The 5,063-nt window shown below is 48.7% G+C and overlaps 1 pseudogene; it reads left to right on the top strand.

Annotated features, from left to right (window-relative positions):
* The first annotated feature begins 3,392 nt into the window (after window positions 1–3,392).
* LOC120650626 lies at window positions 3,393–4,724 on the top strand (annotated as a pseudogene).
* The last annotated feature ends 339 nt before the right edge of the window (window positions 4,725–5,063 follow it).

Raw genomic sequence — 5,063 nt, 5'->3', positions numbered from 1 at the left:
TTTTTCTCTTCTTCATGTAGAAATAAAGTTTAGTATGAGGGTCTATATGTTAAATATGTGCACATGGTACTGTGCAGATCGGGCATGTTGGACTGGGTTGTGATTTCTATAAAATAGAAGGGCATTTTTGCAAAACATCCAGAGCCATGGACTTCCACTTTTTGGCATGGAATGCGGGCGTGCGAGCAAAACATCCAGAGCGTCCACTTTTTGGCATGGAATGTGGGCGTGCGAGCAAATAGGAGCAGATTTTAATCAACCTGATGAGCATGTTCTTACAGCACACAGACGGGAGCAGTACCAAGCTACCAAGCCAAGTGTCATGGACGCCACTACTAGCAAAATCACACACTCCAGTTGGTTTGTCGACCATCCAACTCTATCTTACACCAAAATCACACATTCATCGTCGAAATCAAGCATACTATATAAATCCAAACTACGTTCAATGGAAATATTGGGACCCTAGTAAGCATCATCTGGCAAAGTTGTCGTATTTCCTTCTATCTGCAGAACCTCGTACATGAGCCTTTGTTGTGCTTGGATGTAGACCTCCTGCACATTGCCAACATTTGTTAGGTCAGCAGAAAAAAAAATCACATACTCGTGCAGTCCGCCAACCTCGAGCCCACAAACCCACTCCCTCGGATCCGAGAGAAGAGGCATACTACGGAAATGCATGGTAGTAAAGATGGGGACGGTGCGGTTCAGCCCACCGGTTCAGCGAACCGGCCCATAGAAACGACCCTATTGGGTCCCTTCTCCGACCCACAAAAATGATTAGGTTTAGTGGATCGTAGTCTATCGAACCAAAGGGTCGAGCGGTTCGACCGAGGTACCTCCTGTCCGTGCGGCGGCGACGGCGCGCCACCCCTTCCGTCCGTGCGGCGGCGACGGGGCCCCACCCTTCCCGTCCGTGATTCCGTCTTGTGGAGCTCCATCGCACCTCGCCGCCCTGCTTGGCGCCGCCGCAAGTCCACCACCACCTCCTCACCGCAAGTCACCATCGGCCAAGACGAAGCGGAGACAGAAGGAGCGTAGCGCGCGGGGATCCGTCGCCGGGCTCCAAGAAACAGTCGTCTGCACAGATCTGCCTGTTTCGTCTTCCAGGTCACCCCATCTCCTATTTATGTATCGTGCAGATCTGTGCAGACGACTGTTTCTTGGAGCCCGGTGATGGATCCCCGCGCGCTACGCTCCTTCTGTCTCCGCTTCGTCTTGGCCAATGGTGACTTGCGGTGAGGAGGTGGTGGACTTGCGGCGGCGCCAAGTAGGACGGCGAGGTGCGACGGAGTTCCACAAGACGGAATCACAGACGGGAAGGGCGGGGCGCCGTCACCGCCGCACGGACGGAAAGGGTGGTGCGCCGTCGCCGCCGCACGGACAGGAGGTACCTGGGTCGAACCGCCCGACCCTTTGGTTCGATAGACTACGATCCACTAAACCTAATCATCTTTGTGGGTCGGAGAAGGGGCCCAATAGGGTCGTTTCTATGGGCCGGTTCACTGAACCGGTGGGCCGAACCGCACCGTCCCCATCTTTAGTTGGGGGTTTTCGTGGGGGTTTTCAGTGCAGTGGATTTGATTCAATCTACAGTGCAGACTGTGCAGTGGGGGTTTTCTTAACCCGCTGCCCCGCGAGCAAGATTTATAGACCGATCCTGCGATCCAGAGCTGAGTGTGAACGCCTCGTCAACAGTGAGGGAAATACGCGCATTGGCCCGCCGTCCACCGCAGTACAAAGAGCTACAAAGTGACAAACCTATAACATATGTGTAGATCGTTTGATCCTTTGGATGTTCTCGTACGTCCTTCCCTTCTAGGGGCGGATCTAGCGTGGGGGCAGGGGGGGCTCATGCCCCCCTACCCCCCAGAAACTCCATGAAAAGTATAGGCAAGAAGAAGGGAGAAGAAGGGGAAAGAAAGGAGGGAGGAAGAAGAAAGGGGGGGCTGGAGGAAGAAGAAGGGAGATGAGCCCCCCCCCCCCCCCCCCGCGCGCTACGCTCCTTCTGTCTCCGCTTCGTCTTGGCCAATGGTGACTTGCGGTGAGGAGGTGGTGGACTTGCGGCGGCGCCAAGTAGGACGGCGAGGTGCGACGGAGTTCCACAAGACGGAATCACAGACGGGAAGGGCGGGGCGCCGTCACCGCCGCACGGACGGAAAGGGTGGTGCGCCGTCGCCGCCGCACGGACAGGAGGTACCTGGGTCGAACCGCCCGACCCTTTGGTTCGATAGACTACGATCCACTAAACCTAATCATCTTTGTGGGTCGGAGAAGGGGCCCAATAGGGTCGTTTCTATGGGCCGGTTCACTGAACCGGTGGGCCGAACCGCACCGTCCCCATCTTTAGTTGGGGGTTTTCGTGGGGGTTTTCAGTGCAGTGGATTTGATTCAATCTACAGTGCAGACTGTGCAGTGGGGGTTTTCTTAACCCGCTGCCCCGCGAGCAAGATTTATAGACCGATCCTGCGATCCAGAGCTGAGTGTGAACGCCTCGTCAACAGTGAGGGAAATACGCGCATTGGCCCGCCGTCCACCGCAGTACAAAGAGCTACAAAGTGACAAACCTATAACATATGTGTAGATCGTTTGATCCTTTGGATGTTCTCGTACGTCCTTCCCTTCTAGGGGCGGATCTAGCGTGGGGGCAGGGGGGGCTCATGCCCCCCTACCCCCCAGAAACTCCATGAAAAGTATAGGCAAGAAGAAGGGAGAAGAAGGGGAAAGAAAGGAGGGAGGAAGAAGAAAGGGGGGGCTGGAGGAAGAAGAAGGGAGATGAGCCCCCCCCCCCCCCCCCCCCCCCCCGCCCAAAAGAGCAAATCCTGGATCCGCCAGTGTTCCCTTCCGAGGTGTTGTTCTAAGAAAATTTGTACTACAAGCGCTCCGCCCGTTTGGGAAGCAAAGTTTGCTCTACAACTTTGCGTTTGAAATAGCTAAGCAAATCCCAGCTCTATGAATCGCATAGGGTTATCATATCACTGTCGATCGTGAGGAAGAGGTGCCGCCTAACATTTTGTTGATTTGATGCATGGATCCGTCAAAGCATCAGCTGAATCGAATATTACGCATGGCATTGGCAATACTGCTTCATTGTTATTTTACAATGCTGTTGTCAGAGCTATACCTTGACTGTAGGAAGTATATTTTTTGGAAAGATAACTGCATCTTTGGTTCACCTGGAATGTATTGCTTATGGTCTGGGATGAATTTAATTTAACTGGCGTTTTGAACAAAAGAAGCCTATCATCTACAGATCTACTAATAATTGTTTGTATACACCATGCAAACTAAGCCATTCTGAGTTATGGCTTCACAAACTTCAATTCAGATAACACTGGTCTTGCCATATCACTTTATATTCCGAATATCAATATGTATTAACTCTACTTTGAAATCCAGAAATCTACAGACAGAAGCTTCAGCAGTTTGTAGCTGACGGAGAGCTGAGCAAGGAGGAAGTGGAAACTCTGATGGCATTCCAAGTGCGTCTCTGCATCCCTCAAGAAACTGTGGATGCTGCTCATACTGAGATCTGTGGCCAATTGTTCGAAAAGGTGATACTAAATAGTTTTTGCGGCGCCTTTCTTTGCATTTCTTTGGCTTTCATGCCATATGTTGTAGCAATGTTGATGGTTTGCTCTGTATCAGTGTTCTTACATTTGTTTGGGCATATTACAGGTTGTCAAGGAAGCCATTGCATCTGTTGATGGATATCATGCTGACAGACGAGAGGCTGTTAAGAAGGCAGCACAAAGTCTAAACTTGAAAAAGGAGGCTATCATGGCGATCTTTAGTAAAGCAGTATGTATTTTTGCTTTAAATATGATAAATTATTATGTACTAGCTTATTTCCTTGTGATCTTCTCTGATAATCTGTTTATATTATTTTATTATATATTCCTTAAGCAAATTCAGTTTCAGTATTCCAAGTAGTCACATTGTTTAGCAAAGCAGTATGTATTTTCCCTTTACATATGATAAATTATTATGTACTAGCTTATTTTCCCATGATCTTCTCTAATAATCTATTTATATTCTTTTATTATATTGCTTAAGCAAATTCAGTCCACTATTCTAAGTAGTCACATTCAAATGGTCAGGTACGAAAGTTGTTCCTGAGCTACATTCATAGAGCAAAAGAAGCTGGGAACCGCATTGAAACTGCAAAAGAACTGAAGAAGCTAATTTCCTTCAATTGTTGTTAGTGAGCTTTTAGCTGACATTAAAGGAGAGCTGTCTCCAACTGCTGAAACTGAGGCATCAAGCGTGACTTCGGAATCTGAGGGAGAGGATGATGAATATGAATGGGAATCATTGTGGAGACATTAAGAAAGACTAGACCTGATAAAGAGCTTAAAGAAAAGCTGAGAAAGTCAGTCCAGAAAGAGACAACCCTCAAGGATGACATTCCATTGAGAGACAGGACTGAGCTCTATGAGACATACTTGATGTTCTGCATCACTGGGGAGACAACGAACGTATCATTTGGAACAGCAATCTCCACAAAGAAAGACGATTCAGAGTTTTTAATGCTGAAACAGTTCGGTGACATACTTGGTTTAACTCGCAAAGAAGCTCAAGCTGTTCACATTAAGTTTACAGAAAAAGCTTTTGTGCAACAGGCAGAAGTAATTCTTGCTGATGGGAAATTAACCGAGGCCAAGGCCGACCAGCTTGCAAAGATTCAAAAGCAGTTTTGTGATAGCTAGGACCTAGCCGGGTAGATGACGATAGAGGGAAGGGATCGGATCCCCTCTGCTCCACCCTTAAGAAGAAGTTAGAGATAGGAGGGAAGGTATTCTCATTGCTTGAATTGATCAGATTACATCGCCGGGCATACATGCCCAACGCTGACGCCTACCAACAAGCCCAACAAACTAACAAACTTTATCCAAACCTCTGACTAACCGATCTAATCAATCTAACAACCAAATCTAATCCTGAAAACCGACTAGAGATATCCGTGGCTTCAACCAGACCTTTTTTGCACGCCGCACGTAGTGCTGAGCAACAGCTTGTCCTCAAGCTGAAAAGAAGGATAACAATCCTGGAAAGTGCGTTTT

The sequence above is a fragment of the Panicum virgatum genome, chromosome 9K (assembly GCF_016808335.1).
Source record: "Panicum virgatum strain AP13 chromosome 9K, P.virgatum_v5, whole genome shotgun sequence".
In the NCBI taxonomy this organism is placed as follows: Eukaryota; Viridiplantae; Streptophyta; class Magnoliopsida; order Poales; family Poaceae; genus Panicum; species Panicum virgatum.
Note: the sequence above shows the minus strand (reverse complement) of the source record. Positions and strands in the feature narration are given on the sequence as shown.